The following is a 25,274-nucleotide window of genomic DNA, read 5'->3' on the forward strand; positions in this document are numbered from 1 at the left end:
TACGTATTGCCTCCAATCTGCCATGTCTAGCTTTTTCTTTAACCCTTTTTATTCCATGATAAGAGCCCAACTGTTATCATTCTGTAGACAAGATCTATCATAAGAACGGAAGGAGTAATGATTCTCAATTTGTGGGCAGGTACCAACCTTAACCTGGGAGGGGTGTTGATTCCAAAAGTGGGTAACTATCCTATATAGATGGTGTATAGAAATATCCTAATGGTAAAACTATGATAGACACAGACAGGATGTGGGTACTAGAGCACATATGGAGGAACTTCTCAACCAATGCAGGCTGATGTTAGTTGATGACAGTACAATCCCCCATGTGTCTTTACTTATCTGCCTACCCAGTTAAGCTACCTAATCATGATCACATTTTGGAACATATCATTGGTTAGACCCACCGTACATTCCAACCATTGTATACATTTGTTTTTAAGCTCCCTCCATGATTCATATATATTTTCTGGAAGAGAGGGCACCACTACTATCACCAGTACGTAGGGAGCTGACTCAGTTGGTAAATCCAGATTGATCAAAGAACGCTTAGTGGATTCAACTAAATAAGTCTCGGGGTCCGGAGGAGTCTTGACCCGATATTACTTGTTGCATGTTCTGCTCCCAACTATAAACTTTTCTGGGCTCTAGGATGGGAAGTATTATGAACGTTACTCATCCTGGTGCAGTTGTCAAACACTCCACTTGCAGAATCTGCACATTTGTGATTAGAAAAATGCTTTTTGGAATGTAAAAAGCCCAATTTGTTAGACAATTACTACTTACCGAATTGCAATTTGGGTTTTGTGATTTGGTATTATGAATGGGCGTGTTAAGGGCGTCCCTTCCTAATACTGAATCAAAAAGGTATGTACGAATGTTTTGCAAATTGGTGGTAAACCATTCGCTAACAGGAAGGGGTCCCCAAAGGACTCCTTCCCTTTTGTGAATGGGGGTGACAATAGTTTGTCATTTTTATTTTTGAAATGCCGCCCATTTTATTCTAAGGAAAATGGGCTGCATTTCTTGGAAAAAAATACTTTATTTAAAAAGCAGTCACATACATGGTGGTCTGCTAGCCCAAGCAGGCCACCATCCCTGTGAGTGCCCGCCATTCCCAAATGGGATGCAAATTGTGAGCTGCCTCATGAATAAGGCAGGTCTCTTGTGACCCATTTGGGAATTGCTAAAAGTGTTTGAGACCCTGTTGTGCATCAGGTTTTGTGAGTAGCGAAGAATCGCAATTTGCAAGTCGCAAAACCTACATGTAGCCTAGCCTTATCTAGGAGTCCCAAGAATCCAAAACAGGACTCTACAAGTGTCTCAGCTGATACCAATTTTCTGGAAATGGTGGTCATTTGAGAAACAATGCACTGCTCCATTAAGGGCCTTACAATGTTTGACAACCTTGTCCTTGATGATCTGAAAATCAGGGTTAGCGAAAAGTTCTGGATTGGAACTTCCTAAGGAAATGGGCTGTTTTCTGGATTGAGGTGGTACCATCTGTGGCTTGTCTGTTCTTGGGGGGAGGGCCAGGAACCTGCGGGGGAGAAAATGAGATTGGTGATCTACGAAAACAACACTACATCCATTACTATTTGCATTGGCCTTTTTGTCCTCAATCAAAGGATCTGCGATGTGTACTCCTTTGGGTACAGGGTCGAGGGGCTCACTTTGAAGGCCAAGCAACATAGAAGCTGATTTAAATTGCTGTCTCAACTTTTGCCTCTGCATTACACATCTCCTTATTCACTGCGCACATACCACCTGACTAGATGTTTTTCCGATGTTCCAGCACTCCCTGTGGAAGTTGTATTGTGCTTCCTTTTACCCATAGTTTGGGGGTAAAATACACTGCCAAAGCAATGACCAGTCTTCAAAGCTTAGAGTTAACGAGGCCAAATTCAAAGACTGCTTCATTGAAAAAAGCCCACCAAAGCAATATCCAGTCAGTCCATCAATCTGAGACTAATAGGTAAAAAAAGGAACAAATAGAACCTGTGATAGAAGAACAGGAGGTGGCCCAGCCCAGCCTCGTCCAGCCTGGACTTCATTGGGGTGTAGTTCTGGTGAATCCCACATAGCAGGATTACCGGAAGCACTCGGTAGTGCACTTGTAAGGGTAGCCCTGTCCCCTTCCTCCGGGAGCTAAGAGCTGTGGGGCATAGAGTCCGCATACTGAGATGCTAGGACAATCAGTGGGGCTCAGGACCCTCTTCTTGCTGCAACAACAGTATCCTGAGCAGCAGCATTACAGGAAGTCACTGAGACTGACTTAATCTTTCATTCATTTGAGGCTGACCAAATAGTTGGGTCATATAAAGACTTAACATGAAGATATAATTCAGTTGCAGTCTATACAATAAATACATTGGAATAAATAAAATATTCACTTAGCTAAACTGTGCTTTCTATTTACTTATTTATTCAAGTTAAGGTTGGCATGAGAAAGTTCAAGCTTTTTCCCAAAGGTTGGACATGCTAGGAGCCAGGTGCTAAATCAGATTATTCAAAGCAGAGATCAGCAGGCTCAGGTGAGCCAGGAAAGCATTTAAGTTCCATTCCTAGGGAAAACTTGGACAATCCATTTGAGAACAGGCAATAACAAATCACTATTGGGGAAAGAAAAGTTTCTCAACAGTAAAAAACTAATGTGTACAGACCTTTATCTTCATGTCTATAGTGATGTTACTTTCAAGGCTCCCTTGCGTGCTGGCAAACATTCTCACAGTGATGGCAAAGAAGTGAATGGAAGACTTCAAGGTTGTAGTGGTCAGAGACGGCTCCTCCGCTAAGGTAGAGGAGCATCTCCCCACTGCATTAAGAAAAACGGAAAAAGAAATTGATAATAATCAAATGTTATTATCATTTTATTTTTCATTGCGAGCCACGTTAGGGTGGACCTGGGCTACGCTGGAGGTGGCTGGAGGAGGGCTGGAGGAGGAGGGGTATGTCACCATAAGTGCGCATGTCTGTTTGGCCGGCTGTGATGGCCAAACAGACATCCACAATTTGCATTTCTCCACCCGGCTGTATTGCACACCTGGGAGGAGAAAGTGCACAGGGTTCCACTCCTTGTGTGAGCGCCGAAACAGGCCACTCACACCAATCACAATGCTGCTGTCATGCTGGTGACAGCAGCGTTCTGATTGGCTGAGGGGAGTCTGGAGCCTGTGTGGTGCTGTGAAGAGGATGAGTACGGAGGAGAGACAAACGCATCGTCTAAAGGAGAAGGTAAGTGTTTTTACATTTTTTTTTAACTCCCGTCGCCACCCCATGTTCAGTGGCAGCCGCAACTGATAGTGGTTGCTGTTGGTAAACAAAACATGCCATTGTTTAAATTATAAGAGAAATATGTTTCAGATATACCAAAGAATTCTGCAATCACAAATGCTTTGAATCAGAAAACTATAGGGTTAGCTGATTCCTCAAAGGAGTTGCTAACCTATTTGCAAAGGGGAAGCTGTCCCCTTCGGACACCTTCCCCTTTTTGAATTGTGCTGAGCAGGCATGAAGGGAAGCAGGCAGTGGTCCAAGGGGATATTGCTAGCTCTCCCCTGATTTCTTCTGAAATGGAAAACTTAGGCCTATATTTATGGGCTTTATGGTGTGGGGTAAGTCAACGTGCTGCACTGCCCTGCATCACAGGGAAAGGGAAGAAATGTGCCGTATTTATCCAATGCGGCACATTCCTGTCCTTTTCCCCTGCATTGGCGCCCTTTTGGCACCTTCCTGCACAAAAACAATCCTGAAAGGATTTCTCCCCTCTTTTTATGTGTACTGCAGTGTGCAGCACGGATAGAAAGAGGAAAAACAAGGAGAAATAAACATAGTACAAGATCTTGAAAATCTAGGAATGCATCAAAATCCATGGATGTTGTGTGGGAACACCCACACAACACCCATGCAAACGCATCCCTGGTGCACAGTAATGTAGTGCAGGGATTTGCACTGCATTACATTACTCAAGATTTATGAAGCCATGCAGGGCCACGCAAGGGTGGCCTTGCGTGGCTTCATAAATCTCACTTAAAGTTTGAGTCACTTTTGTACTATGTTGTGTGGTGCAAGAGCAGTGCAAACCAGGCCATAATTATGAACCTTATTTTTTTTATGTTGTGCGAGTTTTTTTAAAGAAAAATTACTGCTTTAAAAAAGGTTACCATTTTGTGCATGCAAACACAGGGATGGAGGGTGGCTGTTTTTTACAGGCCACTATTCCTGTGTTTCTAGTCAATCAGATTGGGGACGCAAATAGCAAACTGCCTAGTTTATATTCATAAGGCAGGTCATTTTGCGATCTTGTGCAGCTGGAGATTTTGCTATTAGGATATTTGTTGCATCGCAAAATTAGAGACAGGTCGCAAATAATTGGGGTACAAATTCAATCAATCAATCAATCAGTTTTTGAAAAGCGCGACTACTCACCCATGTGGGTCTCAAAGGACTTGGGGGAGGGGACGTCTTGAGGTTTTTCCTGAAGATGGTGAGCGATGGACTTTGTCTGAGGTGCAGAGGGGGGTTGTTTGGTTGTTTCAGCTTTTTGCTGCGATGTAAGTGAAGGTGGTTTTACGAATGCAAGGGATGGTGTCCAGGGCCATCAGAGGGATCTGGCGGGGTGTGGAAGGAGATGCAGTGGTTCAGGTCGGCTGGTCCTGCGTTGTGCATGGCCTTGTATGTTTGGGTGAGTAGCTTCAAGGTGATTTGTTTTACTACCGGGAGCCACATGTTGGGAGATGTGTTCTTGGTGTGGGAGGTCCACGATGAATCTGGCGGAGGCATTCTGGATGAGTTGTAGTTTTTTTATGTTTCTAGTTGAGGTGCCAGTGTAGAGGGCGTTGTCGTAGTCAAGCTTGTCTGAGACTAAGGCATGGGTGACTGTCCTACAGTCTGCTGGGATCCATCTGAAGATCTTCCAAAGTTTGCAGAGAGTGTGTCAGCAGGAGGAGGCGACTGAGTTTACCTGGGGGGTCATGGATAGGGAGGAGTTGAGGATGATGCCTAGGTTGCGGGTGTGCTCAGTTGGTGCAGGAAGTGCTGAGGGATGTGGGCCACCAGGAGTGGTCCCAAGCTGAGGTGGCGTTTCCAAAGATGATAAGCTCAGTCTTGTCGGAGTTGAGCTTGAGGCAGCTGTCCCTCATCCATGTGGTGACGGCTTCCATTCCTGAGTGAAAGTTCCTTTTGGCCATGTCTGGGTCTTTGGTTACGGAAATGATGAGTTGTGTGTCACTGGCATATGACACGACGTTCATACAATGGTTTCTGACGATGGCTGCAAGAGGGGCCATATGTATGTAGAACAGTTTGGGACTCAGTGAGGGTCCTTGGGGGACTCCGCAGTTGACTCCTGCAACCAAAATTTGAGACATGTCTGTGTTTTGCAATGTCTAGTAGTAGGGTTACATGTCCACATTCCCTTACATGAGTTAGTGGGTGCATGTATAACTCAAGCTATGAATGTTAAATTACTACTAGCAGCTTAACAAGTGTATTTTAGGTGTAAAGCCACAAAGTGTAGTTCTACATAGCAAAGGCTGAGGTTTATGCCCACCTGGGGAGACATATGAATGACTCCGGGACTGAGAACAAAGGCTGTTGCTACACTGAAGGTGTGACTGCCACTCACAGGATGGGATGCAAAAGGTGTTAACCCACAAGGCAGGCATCAAATGGTGATGCCGCCTTTGAAGGGCCACTGTGACAACATTCCCAAGCAGGAAGCCCTTTGTTTCACTAGATTGGGCAGAGCCAGGGCCAAAGGAGGGAAAGCCAGTTTTAGAACCAGTTTTCCATGGACATAATGCCCTTGGTAGCCACACCCCCAGGAGTAGGCTACCAAGATCCTCACACTTCAGGAAGACCTCAGCCATCTTGGCTGTGGCATGCAAAGTGTATGTATGTATGTATGTAGGTAGGATTTTTAGAGCGCATTCCGGCTCAAAAGAACATCGAATTGCTAAACAATAGGTGAGAAAAAGGAAACAAAGGCGCGATGCAGGAGGTACGAAGATAAAATAGAAGGCCAAATAGATGAGACATCAATTAGCGTGGAAAGAGAAAAGTTTTGATAAGTTTTCGTAAATTCAAGTAGTTAGATTCCTTCCTAATATGGATTGGAAGAGCATTCCAATGTCTAGCAGCGGCCACAGTGAAGGCTTTATCTCCCCATCTGACTTTATGAGTTCGTGGAGCCTGAATCCTAAAGGCTTCACTGGACCTTAGATTTCACTTGGGCCTATACCAACAGAGGTGTGTGACCAAATAACGAGGGCCAATACCATACACTGCTTTTTAAAGATTTTAAAGGTCACCCGTTAGACAGTGCAACAGTTTGAGACTGCATGTAGCTGAGGCAGAGCATGGGAGATTTAGAATAAATGTTGCCGCCATATTCTGGATCAGTTGAAGTTTTTTCATAGAAACACTGTCCAGATTAGATAGGAGGACATTACAGTAATCGAGCCTAAACGTAACCAGAGCTAATGTAACAGTAACTTTCCACTCCTGTTGTAAGTAAGGGAAAATTTTCCTTAACATTTTCAATATCCATAGACAGGTCGAAACAGTCTGAGTGACTTGGGCTTTGAAGGATAGATGGTCAACAAACATGATCCCTAAATTTCTGCTGGAGGTAGTGGGAACAGGGAGAGATTCACACTCAGCAGGCCACCAGTGGGAGTTCCATCGCTCTATCCCGGATCCGAAACATATAATTTCATTTTTTGCCCCATTCATTTTAAGCCAATTGTTGCCCATCCAATTATTAATGGCTAGCATACAATTGTGGCAGCAATCAGCCGCCTCCTCCCAGTTCTTGTCCACGGGTATAATAAGCTGAGTGTCATCAGCAGAGGACGTTGGCAAAAATCCAAATGACCGTATTATAGTGGCCAAAGGCGACATATAAACATTAAGCAAGGTAGGACTTAAAGAAGAGCCCTGGGGGAACCCCACACAGTAGAAGATAAGCCGCTGATCTAAAATCCCTGCAAATGACTGAAGTCCATCTGTCCGTCAGGAATGACTCCAGTAGTGTTAATGCTTGATCTCTAATGCCTGTCTGGAATAATGGAGTTAATAGAATTTGGGGTGAGATGGTGTCAAAGGCTGCTGATAGATCCAGCAAAATCAGAATAGCCCCTTTCCCACCCTCCACCATCCTTCGTATAGAATCCGAGGATGTGATAAGGGCAGACTCAGTGCTGTGGGATTTTCTAAAGCTATGTTGTGAAGGGTCTAGTACACCCTTTGTCGTTAGAAAAGGCATGAGTTCCTTATTTATATGCTTTTCGCAGATTTTAGCCAAAAAGGGGAGAAGGGCAATAGGGCGTACGTTGCTAAGATCTAGGTAGTCGCCATTTGCCTTCTTCTTCAAAGGAATCACTGTTGTGTCCTTCCAGGGGGCAGGAGACTTTCCAGATGATAGGATCTCCTGTAGAATAGGAGCTATTGCCTGAGAAAACATTTCAGGGGCTGATTGAAAGATGGATGGGGGTCACGGATCTAAAGGAGAGCCTGACTTAGTCTCCATAATTAGCTTTTGAATATCATCTTTTGAGAGAAGTGAAAAGTGAGATAGAGTCAAGTTGCTAGTGTTAGATTCTAAATCAGGCTTAATGGACTGATCTCCCTCAGTCAAAACAGAGTGATGCTTCATTCCTCCCAAAGGAATAAAATTGGAGTGAATATTTAACATTTTGTTGTGGAAATATGTGGCTACCCTATTACAGAAATCTTGAGAATTTTCCAATTCCGATGAAGTGGGAGAGGAGGACAGAGCCTTAACAACTTTGAAGAGCTCTCGGGGCAAATTGGCAGCTTTTTTGATTTTCGTAGCATAGAAATCAGCTCTAGCTTTAAAGCGTGCAATTTTATATGATTTGAGTGCTAGCTTCACTTTATCTTTTCCCACAAGGGAAGAATTAAGCTTCCAATGCCGCTCCTCTTGGTGGTATCTTCTCTGGAGGAGTTTGAGCTCCTTTGTAAACCAAGGTTGGCTCGGTTTATTGATTTTACGGTTAGTAGGAGCAAGTTACTTCATTGCAATTGCGATTCCTAAATTGCAACTCTCTAGTAAAGGCAAAGACCTCTCATTGGCCCTATTCCATTCTGCTTCCAGAATGGGAGCCAATTCCGTCAGTTTAACCTGTTTCCACAATCTAACAGTTTTGCTGTTAGGTCCAGGAGCTTGAGAAAGGAGGTCCCCAGTGACCAGGAAATAAGTAAATTATGGTCAGTCCAGCTCTGTGGGGTATTGATAACCTTCAATTGAGCTTGCATGCGGGCAAAAACCCCATCCAATAAATGACCAGCCATATGAGTAGCTGTGGTAACCTTAAGGATCCAGTTGAAAATCGACATGAGATCCAGAAATTCCCTAACCACAGGATTGTCAATTTCATCGAAATAAATGTTAAAGTCCCCCAAGATAATCGCCTTGGGGGACATCACTAGGGGCTCAATCAGTTCCGCCCAGGTTTGAACAAAACCTGAGCAGGAACCAGGGGGGCAATAAATTAAAAGGCCTTCAAGGAGTGTTACTTTGTTAAAAGAGATTCTAAAATCCATAACTTCACATGATGCAGATGACATATTCTTCCACGTACATATGCATGTGGAACTGCAGATAATCGCCAATCCCCCTCCTCTTTTGGATGTTCTGTCTACCCTAAAGTATGTATATCCTATGGCCTATAAAATCTGGCTCAGAATTAGGCTTTCCCCGGGTTTCTGTTAAAAATAAGCAGTCAAGATTAAAAGTTTCAATCATCTCTCTTTATTAGGTTGGGCGGAGTTCCTGGCCCTGTATGGGCGCTGACGGGTGCGGACGGGCGCAGACGGGCGCAGATGGGCTTGCCTTAGGCGTGCCTTCGGTGTGGCCCCTTCAGCCCAGGCATTTATGGCGCCGGGTCTTCTAGCAACAGGGAGACTCTGGGCGTCTAGCCCATCAAAATATACTGGAAGTGAGGCCGCTGCGAAAAACCCTCACTTCCGAGTAAAAAGAGAGGAGGAAACAAACAATTTTATTTTAAAAAGATTTGATGCCAACAATAAAATACAATGAAAAGGTCCCCCCCAAAAAGCTTAAGACCCCCAGCAACCACGTGTGTGTAAGAATTAGGAGCACTGTCTCAAAAATTTAAATATGTAAAAATTTCACAAACTCGCAGCAACGCGCTCACCTATATCTGCGCGGCCGCTTCAGCCCGGGCATTTATGGCGCCAGGTCTCCTAGCAACAGGGTGCACTCTAGATAGCCAGATGCCACACATCACCGGAACTGTGTCACAAGGTAGGAGAGGACCTACTAGCCAATTGGCTAGTGATAACCTTGTCCCCTTGGGGCACTTTACTGAGATATAATGGGCACCCCTGGCACCCTAGAAGTTAGTATTTGCTGGGTTCAGACCAAAGACAAGAAGAAGACCAATTTGCATCAGTTTGAAACTCACAGAGATAGGCTGCGATGCTGCCTCAACTGCACCTGCTGCACACTGGACTACTGGAGTTTGGCCCTGTTTTTCATGTGTGGCCCCTGGAAAAGATTACCCTACTGCAGAGGCTTCAAGGATCAGTAAGGTGGTCCCCTGGGACCTGCTTCAGGAGCACAAGAGCAGAAAGAGCCCAAAACAACAGAGTGGTAGCCATCATGGATGTTTCCCTGCTATCAGTTGCTGGGCATAGCAACAAAGGAATCTAAGATAGCCAAAGTCTGCACTCGAGTCTGCTGGACCCAGGAGAGCTGTCAGAGACTGTATTTGCTGGACTAAAAGGACATGAGCCCCCACCAAAGGTTTGCACTGGAACCACTGTGTTGCAAGAACTAAAGGTCTGCATTGGCAGCCCATTGACCTCTGCATAGAGGTCTTTATGGGACCCTAAGATCCATAGTCAGAGTGGTCACCACTCAACCGTGGACCGAGGACTCAACTGGACTTCACCCCCATGAACCACACAGCCTCAGGAGCATACATTGAGCACCTTTAGAACTGTAAAGTTGGGCACTTGCTTCTAGGGCTCTCTGGTGGCCAGGTGGCTGTCCAACGTTTTCATTCTAGACTCCTAACCCTCTATTCTGGGGGATGTGGTCACCCAAGCCAGGTCGGAGTCACCGAACTCAGTGGAACAAACATTTTTCCCAAAGTTTGCAAAGCTTTGACTTGCCAGTACTTATTTGCGCTTGATGTTCATATTTTTAAGTGTTTTAAAAATGTATAGCTCTGGAACCCTCTGGTGGATTTTGGTCATCAAGGACTCTAAAAATTCATAAAATAAGTGCTTTTATTATAAATTGTTGTTGTGTCTCTTTCTTGTTTAGCGACTGTCTTATTTCATTGTTTGGTGTTGTTAAATGCTTTCCACATTCGTCCTTTGCCTAGCCATGCTGCTCTGTGCCACAGTTACCAAAGGATTGAGCAGAGGGTTAAACAAATAACTCTGACTGGATGCAAGGAGACAAATGCCACTGTACTGCATAACAAGGCCCCAACCTTGCCATTTTCTTACAGTAGTATATGTATCTTATTTTGCCTTACATTTATTGTTTTTAATACATGTAGCGGTAGTTGTCTAGTTGCAATATCGCAAATATACGATCAAGTGTTTTCTTTTAATTATTTTTTTGTAGGTTTGTGGGCCTCTCATGTTATTTCATACACCCATTGATTTATATGTGTGTCCCTTGCAGTACCTGTGAGTGGCCATGTATGATGGTGACTTACTTCAAGGCTTAGCTGGAGTAGATTTGTGTCTGATTGGTAGTAGTATTCCTCTTTTGCACGTGTGTTTTTTTATTTCTGCAGGACCCTCCCTGTGCCCCTGTTTAATTTGATCTTTCCTCCTTTCACTTTGTAATAGTAGTGATTGCCGGTTTTCCAGTCAGTTGCTTTTGCCACTCCAATTTTGACACCAAATAATCTGTTATGTTATACTGCACTGAATTAATTATGCTGTCCTTTACCCGAGGTTGGCCTGGCACGGAGCAGTGCTGGCCCTAGGATATTTTGGACCTTGTGCAGAATACACTGTATGGGTCCCCCATGACACAAATCAAATTGTTTTTAAATTCTAATCATTTTATTTTAGTAGATAGTTAACAAGTGCAACAAGTAATATTTAACTATACAAGTGCACCTGTGATAGAATAATATATAATGCTACTTCTTGGCAGGACCTGAGCCATGGTGCTCTGCAGCAGACGATGGATGAATCCTACACCACATTCAACAGCTTGAGCTCCTAATCCAAGGTGAAAAACAGCTGACCACTCACAGCATGTGCTTTAAAATGAGACACACCCCAGGCAACAAGTTAAAACAACAAGATCCCTGTCGCACGTTAGAACAAGTTGCTTGAATTTCTCACATTGTAGATAATGGGGAAATGTACTTACTGGATATGAATGAATTGAGAAATGAGCTCAAAAATCGCTCTGCCCCATGGCATGGCGTCATACACAATGTACTGTGCACACGGCTGCTTTTTTACCTGCTGTGCATGTTTGAAAACTCACACAGGCCAATGTAGGGGGGCTGCCACCCTTCTTGCGGGGCAGCAGATTCAGACAGTGATGTTACACACGTGCACGTTCCAACAGTATCCACGTAGGCACTGAACCCTTGCACTACCTGGTACTGTTCTACGATCTCAGACCTAGAAGTTTACAGAAACCATGAAAAGCCTCCCACTTTCTGTGGGACGTGTCAGTTTACAGGGCTTCTGAGGGGAACACACTTCCTTTCACCTCTATGCTCCTTTGTTCTTCTGTTGCCTCCATAGCTGAGTGCGCCACATTGAGTCACCTAAGTGGATAGCTCAAACAGAAAAGCAATGTTTTTAATTTCTTCCTAAAAGAGTAGATTAGAGGAAACAGACCTAAGGTCAAATGGTAAACTATTTCACTACCTGAAGACAAGAACTGAAAAGGTTTCCTACCACTCGCACCGCTTGTAGGTGTTTTTCATTAATCTGGAAATTGTTAAAACGTCGGTAGATAAAGAGGGAAGATGATGTTGAGGCTTGTAGTTACTAAGCTTGCCTGGAGATAGTTTGGTGATGATTCATAAAGAAAGGTATGTACTGAAGAAATTACTTTGAAATAAATTCTGATTTAACTGGAAGATGATGGAGGAAAAAACATTGGGGATCACAAGTGTAACTTCAAAGGTTAGGTTTCGTGCTTGGGTGGAGCGAAAGGCTAATGAAAAACATAGTGATAATATTAACACTTGAGTGAGGGAGCCTGTAAACGAAAAGGTCATTTTAGGATTTAGTCAATGGGTAAACAATATAACAAGGTACTGGGTTAGGATGACTGTTTGGATTAGTATTAAGGTAACTTCAAAAGTTGGGTTTAGGTTTAGAGTAAAGGAAAGGGCAAGGATTAGAGTATGGATTTCAGTGAGTCTTATATAAAGGGTGTAGCATAGAGTTAGGTTTAAAGTTAGCCATAAGAAAAGTGCTAGAGGATCAGTAACAGCTAGGGATAAGAGTGATTGTTGGGTCTTAATTTGGGTTTTGATTGGATAGAGAGTGAGATTTAGTTTTGGTTGCTGGTACTGATGGTCTCCCCTGTACTCATTTAAACAATAAAACTGAGATTTAACTTAAAACACCACGAAGATAATAATAAGAAAATAAGGAGCACATGGATTTTGTCCCCTGTAATTAATCTCCTCAAAATGATTCTCAAACTCAATTTTAAACCGTGGAGAAGGCTGCTATGCCTGAGACAGAACATAAGGGATGTACATTATTTAACCCCTTTGCTGCCAGGCCTTTTCCCTCTCAGGTGCTAAACCTTTTTTGGGCTATTTGGGGCAGTTCGCACTTAGGCCCTCATAACTTAGCTAGCCACGCCAAATTTGCGTCCTTTTTTTCCAACATCCTAGGGATGATTATAGAGGTACCCAGACTTTGTAGGTTCCCCTGAAGGAGACCAAGATATTAGCCAAAATACAGTGAAAATTTCGTTTTTTTCACAAAACAAATGGGAAAAAAGGGCTGCAGAAGAAAGCTTGTGTTTTTTTCTCTGAAAATGGCATAAACAAAGGGTTTGCTGTGCTAAAATCACCAGCTTCCCAGCTTTCAGGAACAGGCAGACTTGAATCAGAAAACCACATTTTTCAACACAATTTTGACATTTTACTGGGACATACCCCATTTTTACTATTTTTGTGCTTTCAGCCTCCTTCCACTTAGTGACAGGAATGGGTGAGAAACCAATGCTGCGTCCCAGAATGCTAAACATTTCTGAAGTAGACAAAATTCTGAATTCAGCAAGGGGTCATTCATGTAGATCCTACAAGTGTTTCCTACAGAAAATAACAGCTGAAATAAAATAATTTTGAAATTTGAGATTAAAAAACAGCAATTTTCCTCTACGTTTTACTCTGTAACTTTTTACAGCGATGTCAGATTTTTTAAAGCAATATACCGTTAGGTCTGCTGGACTCTTCTGGTTGCGGGGATCTATAGGGCTTGTTGGTTCATCAAGAACCCTAGGTACCCAGAGCCAAAAATGAGCTGCCCCTTGCAATGGGTTTTCATTCTATACCAGATATACAGCAATGAATTTTGCTGAAATATAAAAAGTGAAAAATAGGTATCAAGAAAACCTTTGTAGTTCCAAAATGGGCACAAGATAAGGTGTTGAGAAGCAGTGGTTATTTGCACATCTCTGAATCCTGGGGTGCCCATACTACCATGTGAATTACAGGGCATTTCTCAAATAGACATATTTTTTACACACTGTCTTACATTTGGAAGGAAAAAATGTAGAGAAAGACAATGGGCAATAACACATGTTTTGATATTCTGTGCTCCCCCAAGTCTTCCAATAAAAATGGTACTTCACTTGCATGGTTAGGCCTAATGCTCGTGACAGGAAACACAAAATAGATACATCACATTTTTACATTGAAATCTGGCATGTTTTTGCAAAGTGGCTAGTTGTAGATTTTGGCCTCTAGCTCAGCCGGCACCTAGGGAAACCTATCAAACTTGCACACTTTTGAAAACTAGACACCTAGGTCAGTGGTTCCCAACCTTTTGACTTCTGCGGACCCCCACTTTATCATTACTGGAACCCAGGGACCCCCAATGAATCATTATGAGAATCCGGGGACCACCTCTACTGACTGCTAAGACCTAATCTGTTAATATTGTTAAATTTTCTAAGCAGTCGTGGACCACCGGAGGAGGCATCGCAGACCCCCAGGGGTCACCGGACCACAGGTTGGGAACCACTGACCTAGGGGAATCCAAGATGGGGTGAGATGTGGGGCTCGGACCAGGTTCTGTTACCCAGAATCCTTTGCAAACCTCAAAATTCAGCCAAAAAAACACTTCTACCTCTCATTTCGGTGACAGCAAGTTCTGGAATCTGAGAGAAGCCACAAATTTCCTTCCACCCAGCGTTTCCTCAAGTTTCCCGAAAAAAATGGTACCTCACTTGTGTGGGTAGGCCTAGCGCCCGGGAAAGGAAATGCCCCAAAACACAATGTGGACACAGCACATTTTCAGAAAGAAACCAGAGCTGTTTTTTTACAAAGTGCCTTGCTGTGGATTTTGGCCTCTAGCTCAGCTGGCACCTCGGGAAACCTAGCAAACCTGTGCATTTTTCAAAAATAGATACCTAGGGGAGTACAAGATGGGGTGACTTGTGGGGCTCTGACCAGGTTCTGTTACCCAGAATCCTTTGCAAACCTCAAAATTCGGCCAAAAAAACACTTTTACCTCTCATTTCGGTGACTGAAAGTTCTGGAATCTGAGAGGAGACACAAATTTCCTTCCACCCAGCGTTCCCCCAAGTCTCCTGATAAAAATGGTACCTCACTTGTTTGGGTAGGCCTAGCGCCCGCGAAAGGAAATGCCCCAAAACACAACATGGACACATCACATTTTCACAAAGAAAACAGAGCTGTTTTTTGCAAAGTGCCTAGCTGTGGATTTTGGCCTCTAGCTCAGCCCGCACCAGGGGAAACCTAGCAAATCAGTGCATTTGTTAAAACTAGACACCTAGGGGAATCCAAGATGGGGTGACTTGTGGGCATCTGACCAGGTTCTGTTACCCAGAATTCCTTGCAAACCTCAAACTTTGGCCCAAAAACACTTTTTCCTCTCATTTCGGTGACAGAAAGTTCTTGAATCTGAGAAGAGCCACAAATTTACTTCCACCCAGCGTTCCCCCAAGTCTCCCGATAAAAATGGTACCTCACTTGTGTGGGTAGGCCTAGCACCCACGAAAGGAAATGCCCCAAAACACAATGTGGACACATCACATTTTCACAAAGAAAACAGAGCTGTTTTTTGCAAAGTGCCTAGCTGTGGATTTTGGCCTCTAGCTCAGCCAGCACCTCTGGAAACCTAGCAAACCAGCTAATTTTTGTAAACTAGACACCTAGGGGAATCCAAGATGGGGTGACTTGTGGAGCTCTGACAAGGTTCTGTTACCCAGAATTCTTTGCAAACCTCAAACTTTGGCAAAAAAACACGTTTTCCTCTCATTTCCTTGACAGAAAGTTCTGGAATCTGAGAGGAGGCACAAATATCCATCCACCCAGCGTTCCCCCAAGTCTCCCGATAAAAATGGTACTTCACTTGTGTGGGTAGGCCTAGCACCCGCGAAAGCAAATGCCCCAAAACCCAACGTGGACACATCACATTTTCACAAAGAAAACAGAGCTGTTTTTAACAAAGTGTCTAGCTGTGGATTTTGGCCTCTAGCTCAGCCCGCACCTGGGAAAACCTGGCAAACCAGCGCATTGTTGAAAACTAGACACCTAGGGGAATCCAAGATGGGATGACTTGTTGGCCTCTGACCAGGTTCTGTTACCCAGAATTCTTTGCAAACCTCAAACCTTGGCCCAAAAACACTTTTTCCTCTCATTTTGGTGACAGAAAGTTCTGGAATATGAAAGGAGCCACACATTTCCTTCCGCCCAGCGTTCCCCCAAGTGTCCCGATAAAAATGGTACCTCACTTGTGTGGGTAGGCCTAGCACCCGCGAAAGTAAATGCCCCAAAACACAACGTGGACACATCACATTTTCACAAAGAAAACAGAGCTGTTTTTTGCAAAGTGCCTAGCTGTGGATTTTGGCCTCTAGCTCAGCCCGTACCTGGGAAAACCTAGCAAACCAGCGCATTTTTTAAAACTAGACACCTAGGGGAATCCAAGATGGGATGACTTGTGGGGCTCTGACCAGGTTCTGTTACCCAGAATTCTTTGCAAACCTCAAACTTTGGCCCAAAAACACTTTTTCCTCTCATTTTGGTGACAGAAAGTTCTGGAATCTGAAAGGAGCCACAAATTTCCTTCCACCCAGCATTCCCCCAAGTCTCCCGATAAAAATGGTACCTCAATTGTGTGGGTAGGCCTAGCGCCTGCGAAATGAAATGCCCCAAAACACAACGTGGACACATCACATTTTCACAAAGAAAACAGAGCTGTTTTTTGCAAAGTGCCTTGCTGTGGATTTTGGCCTCTAGCTCAGCCGGCACCTCGGGAAACCTAGCAAACCAGCAAATTTTTGTAAACTAGACACCTAGGGGAATCCAAGATGGGGTGACTTGTGGAGCTCTGACAAGGTTGTGTTACCCAGAATCCTTTGCAAACCTCAAAATTTCGCTAAAAAAACACTTTTTCCTCTCATTTCCATGACAGAAAGTTCTGGAATCTGAGAGGAGCCACAAATATCCTTCCACCCAGCGTTCCCCCAAGTCTCCCGATAAAAATGGTACCTCACTTGTGTGGGTAGGCCTAGCGCCCGCGAAAGGAAATGCCCCAAAACACAACATGGACACATCACATTTTCACAAAGAAAACAGAGCTGTTTTTCCAAAGTACCTAGCTGTGGATTTAGGCCTCTAGCTGAGCCGGCACCTCGGGAAACCTAGCAAACCAGCGAATTTATGAAAACTAGACACCTAGGGGAATCCAAGATGGGGTGACTTGTGGAGCTCTGACCAGGTTATGTTACCCAGAATCCTTTGCAAACCTCAAAACCTGGCCAAAAAAACACTTTTTTCTCTCATTTCCGTGACAGAAAGTTCTGGAATTTGAGAGGAGCCACAAATATCCTTCCACCCAGCGTTCCCCCAAGTCTCCCGATAAAAATGATACCTCACTTGTGTGGGTAGGCCTAGTGCCCGCGAAAGGAAATGCCCCAAAACACAACTTGGACACGTCACATTTTCACAAAGAAAACAGAGCTGTTTTTTGCAAAGTGCCTAGCTGTGGATTTTGGCCTCTAGCTCAGCTGGCACCTCAGGAAACCTAGCAAACCTGTGCATTTTTGAAAACTAGACTCCTAGGGGAATCCAAGATGGGGTAACTTGTGGATATATGACCAGGTTCTGTTACCCAGAATCCTTGGCAAACCTCAAACTTTGGTCAAACAACACTTTTTCCTTTCATTCCCATGACAGAAAGTTCTGGAATTTGAGAGGAGCTACAAATTTCCTCCCACCCAGAGTTCCCCCAAGTCTCCCGATAAAAATGATAGCTCACTTGTGTGGGTAGGCCTAGCGCCTGCGAAAGGAAATGCCCCAAAACACAACGTAGACACATCACATTTTCACAAAGAAAACAGAGCTGTTTTTTGCAAAGTGCCTAGCATTGGATTTTGGCCTCTAGCTCAGCTGGAACCTCAGGAAACCTAGCAAACCTGTGCATTTTTTAAAACTAGACACGTAGGGGAATCCAAGATGGGGTGACTTGTGGAGCTCTGACCAGGTTCTGTTACCCACAATCCTTTGCAAACCTAACAATTTGGCCAAACAACACTTTTTCCTCTCATTTTGGTGACAGAAAGTTCTGGAATCTGAGAGGAGCCACAAATTTCCTTCCACACAGCGTTCCCCCAAGTCTTCCGATAAAAATGGTACCTCACTTGTGTGGGTAGGCCTAGCGCCCGCGAAAGGAAATGCCCCAAAACCCAACGTGGACACATCACATTTTCACAAAGAAAACAGAGCTGTTTTTTGCAAAGTGCCTAGCTGTGTATTTTGGCCTCTAGCTCAGCCCGCACCTGGGGAAACCTAGCAAACCCGCGCATTTGTGAAAACCAGAGAGCTAGGGGAATCCAAGATGGGGTGACATGTGGAGCTCTGACCACGTTCTGTTACCCAGAATTCTTTGCAAACCTCAAACTTTGGCCCAAAAAACACTCTTTCCTCTCATTTCGGTGACAGAAAGTTCTTGAATCTGAGAAGAGCCACAAATTTCCTTCTACCCAGCGTTCCCCCTAGTGTCCTGATAAAAATGGTACCTCGCTTGTGTGGGTAGGCCTAGCGCCCGCGAAAGGAAATGCCCCAAAACACAACATGGACACATCACATTTTCACAAAGAAAACAGAGCTGTTTTTTACAATGTGCCTAGCTGTGGATTTTGCCCTCTAGCTCAGCCCGCACCTGGGAAAACCTAGCAAACCAGTGCATTTTTGAAAACTAGACACCTAGGGGAATCCAAGATGGGATGACTTGTTGGGCTCTGACCAGGTTCTGTTACCCAGAATTCTTTCCAAACCTCAAACTTTGGCCCAAAAACACTTTTTCCTCTCATTTTGGTGATAGAAAGTTCTGGAATCTGAAAGGAGCCACAAATTTCCTTCCACCCAGCGTTCCCCCAAGTCTCCTAATAAAAATGGTACCTCACTTGTGTGGGTAGGCCTAGCGCCCGCAAAAGGAAATGCCCCAAAACACAATGTGGACACATCACATTTTCACAAAGAAAACAGAGCTGTTTTTTGCAAAGGGCCTAGCTGTGGATTTTGGCCTCTAGCTCAGCCAGCACCTCTGGAAACCTAGCAAACCAGCTAATTTTTGTAAAATAGACACCTAGGGGAATCCAAGATGGGGTGACTTGTGGAGCTCTGACAAGGTTCTGTTACCCAGAATTCTTTGCAAACCTCAAACTTTGGCAAAAAAACACTTTTTCGTCTAATTTCCTTGACAGAAAGTTCTGGAATCTGAGAGGAGCCACAAATGTCTTCCCACCCAGCGTTCCCCCAAGTCTCCCGATACAAATGGTACCTCACTTGTGTGGGTAGGCCTAGCGCCCGCGAAAGGAAATGCCCCAAAACACAACATGGACACATCACATTTTCACAAAGAAAACAGAGCTGTTTTTCCAAAGTACCTAGCTGTGGATTTAGGCCTCTAGCTGAGCCGGCACCTCGGGAAACCTAGCAAACCAGCGAATTTATGAAAACTAGACACCTAGGGGAATCCAAGATGGGGTGACTTGTGGAGCTCTGACCAGGTTCTGTTACCCAGAATCCTTTGCAAACCTCAAAACCTGGCCAAAAAAACACCTTTTCCTCTCATTTCCGTGACAGAAAGTTCTTGAATTTGAGAGGAGCCACAAATATCCTTCCACTCAGCGTTCCCCCAAGTCTCCCGATAAAAATGATACCTCACTTGTGTGGGTAGGCCTAGTGCCCGCGAAAGGAAATGCCCCAAAACACAACTTGGACACGTCACATTTTCACAAAGAAAACAGAGCTGTTTTTTGCAAAGTGCCTAGCTGTGGATTTTTGCCTCTAGCTCAGCTGGCACCTCAGGAAACCTAGCAAACCTGTGCATTTTTGAAAACTAGACTCCTAGGGGAATCCAAGATGGGGTAACTTGTGGATATATGACCAGGTTCTGTTACCCAGAATCCTTGGCAAACCTCAAACTTTGGCCAAACAACACTTTTTCCTTTCATTCCCATGACAGAAAGTTCTGGAATTTGAGAGGAGCTACAAATTTCCTCCCACCCAGTGTTCCCCCAAGTCTCCCGATAAAAATTATAGCTCACTTGTGTGGGTAGGCCTAACGCCTGCGAAAGGAAATGCCCCAAAACACAACGTAGACACATCACATTTTCACAAAGAAAACAGAGCTGTTTTTTGCAAAGTGCCTAGCATTGGATTTTGGCCTCTAGCTCAGCTGGAACCTCAGGAAACCTAGCAAACCTGTGCATTTTTTTAAACTAGACACATAGGGGATTCCAAGATGGGGTGACTTGTGGAGCTCTGACCAGGTTCTGTTACCCACAATCCTTTGCAAACCTAACAATTTGGCCAAACAACACTTTTTCCTCTCATTTTGGTGACAGAAAGTTCTGGAATCTGAGAGGAGCCACAAATTTCCTTCCACACAGCGTTCCCCCAAGTCTCCCGATAAAAATGGTACCTCACTTGTGTGGGTAGGCCTAGCGCCCGCGAAAGGAAATGCCCCAAAACCCAACGTGGACACATCACATTTTCACAAAGAAATTAGAGCTGTTTTTTGCAAAGTGCCTAGCTGTGTATTTTGGCCTCTAGCTCAGCCCGCACCTGGGGAAACCTAGCAAACCCGCGCATTTGTGAAAACTAGAGAGCTAGAGGAATCCAAGATGGGGTGACTTGTGGAGCTCTGACCACGTTCTGTTACCCAGAATTCTTTGCAAACCTCAAACTTTGGCCCAAAAAACACTCTTTCCTCTCATTTCGGTGACAGAAAGTTCTTGAATCTGAGAAGAGCCACAAATTTCCTTCTACCCAGCGTTCCCCCTAGTGTCCTGATAAAAATGGTACCTCGCTTGTGTGGGTAGGCCTAGCGCCCGCGAAAGGAAATGCCCCAAAACACAACATGGACACATCACATTTTCACAAAGAAAACAGAGCTGTTTTTTACAATGTGCCTAGCTGTGGATTTTGCCCTCTAGCTCAGCCCGCACCTGGGAAAACCTAGCAAACCAGTGCATTTTTGAAAACTAGACACCTAGGGGAATCCAAGATGGGATGACTTGTTGGGCTCTGACCATGTTCTGTTACCCAGAATTCTTTCCAAACCTCAAACTTTGGCCCAAAAACACTTTTTCCTCTCATTTTGGTGATAGAAAGTTCTGGAATCTGAAAGGAGCCACAAATTTCCTTCCACCCAGCGTTCCCCCAAGTCTCCCAATAAAAATGGTACCTCACTTGTGTGGGTAGGCCTAGCGCCCGCAAAAGGAAATGCCCCAAAACACAATGTGGACACATCACATTTTCACAAAGAAAACAGAGCTGTTTTTTGCAAAGTGCCTAGCTGTGGATTTTGGGCTCTAGCTCAGCCAGCACCTCTGGAAACCTAGCAAACCAGCTAATTTTTGTAAAATAGACACCTAGGGGAATCCAAGATGGGGTGACTTGTGGAGCTCTGACAAGGTTCTGTTACCCAGAATTCTTTGCAAACCTCAAACTTTGGCAAAAAAACACTTTTTCGTCTCATTTCCTTGACAGAAAGTTCTGGAATCTGAGAGGAGCCTCAAATATCCTTCCACCCAGTGTTCCCCCAAGTCTCCCGATAAAAATGGTACCTCACTTGTGTGGGTAGGCCTAGCGCCCGCGAAAGGAAATGCCCCAAAACCCAACGTGGACACATCACATTTTCACAAAGAAAACAGAGCTGTTTTTTACAAAGTGTCTAGCTGTGGATTTTGGACTCTAGCTCAGCCCGCACCTGGGAAAACCTGGCAAACCAGCGCATTTTTGAAAACTAGACACCTAGGGGAATCCAAGATGGGATGACTTGTTGGCCTCTGACCAGGTTCTGTTACCCAGAATTCTTTGCAAACCTCAAACTTTGGCCCAAAAACACTTTTTCCTCTCATTTTGGTGACAGAAAGTTCTGGAATCTGAAAGGAGCCACAAATTTCCTTCCACCCAGCGTTCCCCCAAGTCTCCCGATAAAAATGGTACCTCACTTGTGTGGGTAGGCCTAGCGCCTGCGAAAGGAAATGCCCCAAAACACAACATGGACACATCACATTTTCACAAAGAAAACAGAGCTGTTTTTTGCAAAGTGCCTTGCTGTGGATTTTGGCCTCTAGCTCAGCCGGCACCTCGGGAAACCTAGCAAACCAGCAAATTTTTGTAAACTAGACACCTAGGGGAATCCAAGATGGGGTGACTTGTGGAGCTCTGACAAGGTTGTGTTACCCAGAATCCTTTGCAAACCTCAAAATTTCGCTAAAAAAACACTTTTTCCTCTCATTTGGTGACAGAAAGTTCTGGAATCTGAGAGGAGTCACAAATATCCTTCCACCCAGCGTTCCCCCAAGTCTCCCGATAAAAATGGTACCTCACTTGTGTGGGTAGGCCTAGCGCCCGCGAAAGGAAATGCCCCAAAACACAACGTGGACACTTCACATTTTCACAAAGAAAACAGAGCTGTTTTTCCAAAGTACCTAGCTGTGGATTTAGGCCTCTAGCTGAGCCGGCACCTCGGGAAACCTAGCAAACCAGCGAATTTATGAAAACTAGACACCTAGGGGAATCCAAGATGGGGTGACTTGTGGAGCTCTGACCAGGTTCTGTTACCCAGAATCCTTTGCAAACTTCAAAACCTGGCCAAAAAAACACCTTTTCCTCTCATTTCCGTGACAGAAAGTTCTGGAATTTGAGAGGAGCCACAAATATCCTTCCACCCAGCGTTCCCCCAAGTCTCCCGATAAAAATGATACCTCACTTGTGTGGGTAGGCCTAGTGCCCGCGAAAGGAAATGCCCCAAAACACAACTTGGACACGTCACATTTTCACAAAGAAAACAGAGCTGTTTTTTGCAAAGTGCCTAGCTGTGGATTTTGGCCTCTGGCTCAGCTGGCACCTCAGGAAACCTAGCAAACCTGTGCACTTTTTAAAACTAGACTCCTAGGGGAATCCAAGATGGGGTAACTTGTGGATATATGACCAGGTTCTGTTACCCAGAATCCTTGGCAAACCTCAAACTTTGGCCAAACAACACTTTTTCCTTTCATTCCCATGACAGAAAGTTCTGGAATTTGAGAGGAGCTACAAATTTCCTCCCACCCAGAGTTCCCCCAAGTCTCCCGATAAAAATGATAGCTCACTTGTGTGGGTAGGCCTAGCGCCTGCGAAAGGAAATGCCCCAAAACACAACGTAGCCACATCATATTTTCACAAAGAAAACAGAGCTGTTTTTTGCAAAGTGCCTAGCATTAGATTTTGGCCTCTAGCTCAGCTGGAACCTCAGGAAACCTAGCAAACCTGTGCATTTTTTAAAACTAGACACGTAGGGGAATCCAAGATGGGGTGACTTGTGGAGCTCTGACCAGGTTCTGTTACGCACAATCCTTTGCAAACCTAACAATTTGGCCAACCAACACTTTTTCCTCTCATTTTGGTGACAGAAAGTTCTGGAATCTGAGAGGAGCCACAAATTTCCTTCCACACATTCGTTCCCCCAAGTCTCCCGATAAAAATGGTACCTCACTTGTGTGGGTAGGCCTAGCGCCCGCGAAAGGAAATGCCCCAAAACCCAACGTGGACACATCACATTTTCACAAAGAAAACAGAGCTGTTTTTTTGCAAAGTGCCTAGCTGTGTATTTTGGCCTCTAGCTCAGCCCGCACCTGGGGAAACCTAGCACACCCGCGCATTTGTGAAAACTAGAGAGCTAGGGGAATGCAAGATGGGGTGACTTGTGGAGCTCTGACCACGTTCTGTTACCCAGAATTCTTTGCAAACCTCAAACTTTGGCCCAAAAAACACTCTTTCCTCTCATTTCGGTGACAGAAAGTTCTTGAATCTGAGAAGAGCCACAAATTTCCTTCCACCCAGTATTCCCTCAAGTCTCCCGATAAAAATGATACCTCACTTGTGTGGGTAGGCCTAGCGCCCGCAAAAGGAAATGCCCCAAAACCCAACGTGGACACATCACATTTTCACAAAGAAAACAGAGCTGTTTTTTGCAAAGTGCCTAGCTGTGTATTTTGGCCTCTAGCTCAGCCCGCACCTGGGCAAACCTAGCAAACCCGCGCATATGTGAAAACTAGAGAGCTGGGGGAATCCAATATGGGATGACTTGTGGAGCTCTGACCACGTTCTGTTACCCAGAATTCTTTGCAAACCTCAAACTTTGGCCCAAAAAACACTCTTTCCTCTCATTTCGGTGACAGAAAGTTCTTGAATCTGAGAAGAGCCACAAATTTCCTTCCACCCAGCGTTCCCTTAAGGCTCCCGATAAAAATGATAGCTCACTTGTGTGGGTAGGCCTAGCGCCCGTGAAAGGAAATGCCCCAAAACACAACGTGGACACATCACATTTTCATAAAGAAAACAGAGTTGTTTTTTGCAAAGTGCCTAGCTGTGGATTTTGGCCTCTAACTCAGCTGGCACCTCAGGAAACCTAGCAAACCTGTGCATTTTTTAAAACTAGACACCGAGGAGAATCCAAGATGGGGTGACTTGTGGAGCTCTGAGCAGGTTCTGTTACCCACAATCCTTTGCAAACCTAACAATTTGGCCAAACAACACTTTTTCCTCTCATTTTGGTGACAGAAAGTTCTGGAATCTGAGAGGAGCCACAACTTTCCTTCCACACAGCGTTCCCCCAAGTCTCCCGATAAAAATGGTACCTCACTTGTGTGGGTAGGCCTAGCGCCCGCGAAAGGAAATGCCCCAAAACGCAACGTGGACACATCACATTTTCACAAAGAAAACAGAGCTGTTTTTTACAAAGTGCCTAGCTGTGGATTTTGGCCTCTAGCTCAGCCTGCACCTGGGGAAACCTAGCAAACCAGCACCTTTTTGAAAACTAGACACCTAGGGGAATCCAAGATGGGGTGACTTGTGGGGCTCTTACCAGGTTCTGTTACCCAGAATTTTTTGCAAACCTCAAAATGTGGCCAAAAAGCACTTTTTCCTCTCATTTTGGTGACAGAAAGTTCTGGAATCTGAGAGGAGCCACAAATATCCTTCCACCCAGCGTTCCCCCAAGTCTCCCGATGAAAATGATACCTCACTTGTGTGGGTAGGCCTAGTGCCCGCGAAATGAAATGCCCCAAAACACAACTTGGACACGTCACATTTTCACAAAGAAAACAGAGCTGTTTTTTGCAAAGTGCCTAGCTGTGGATTTTGGCCTCTAGCTCAGCTGGCACCTCAGGAAACCTAGCAAACCTGTGCATTTTTTAAAACTAGACTCCTAGGGGAATCCAAGATGGGGTAACTTGTGGATATATGACCAGGTTCTGTTACCCAGAATCCTTGGCAAACCTCAAACTTTGGCCAAACAACACTTTTTCCTTTCATTCCCATGACAGAAAGTTCTGGAATTTGAGAGGAGCTACAAATTTCCTCCCACCCAGAGTTCCCCCAAGTCTCCCGATAAAAATGATAGCTCAGTTGTGTGGGTAGGCCTAGCGCCTGCGAAAGGAAATGCCCCAAAACACAACATAGACACATCACATTTTCACAAAGAAAACAGAGCTGTTTTTTGCAAAGTGCCTAGCATTGGATTTT

This window comes from Pleurodeles waltl, chromosome 6 (assembly GCF_031143425.1).
Source record: "Pleurodeles waltl isolate 20211129_DDA chromosome 6, aPleWal1.hap1.20221129, whole genome shotgun sequence".
NCBI classification, from domain to species: Eukaryota; Metazoa; Chordata; class Amphibia; order Caudata; family Salamandridae; genus Pleurodeles; species Pleurodeles waltl.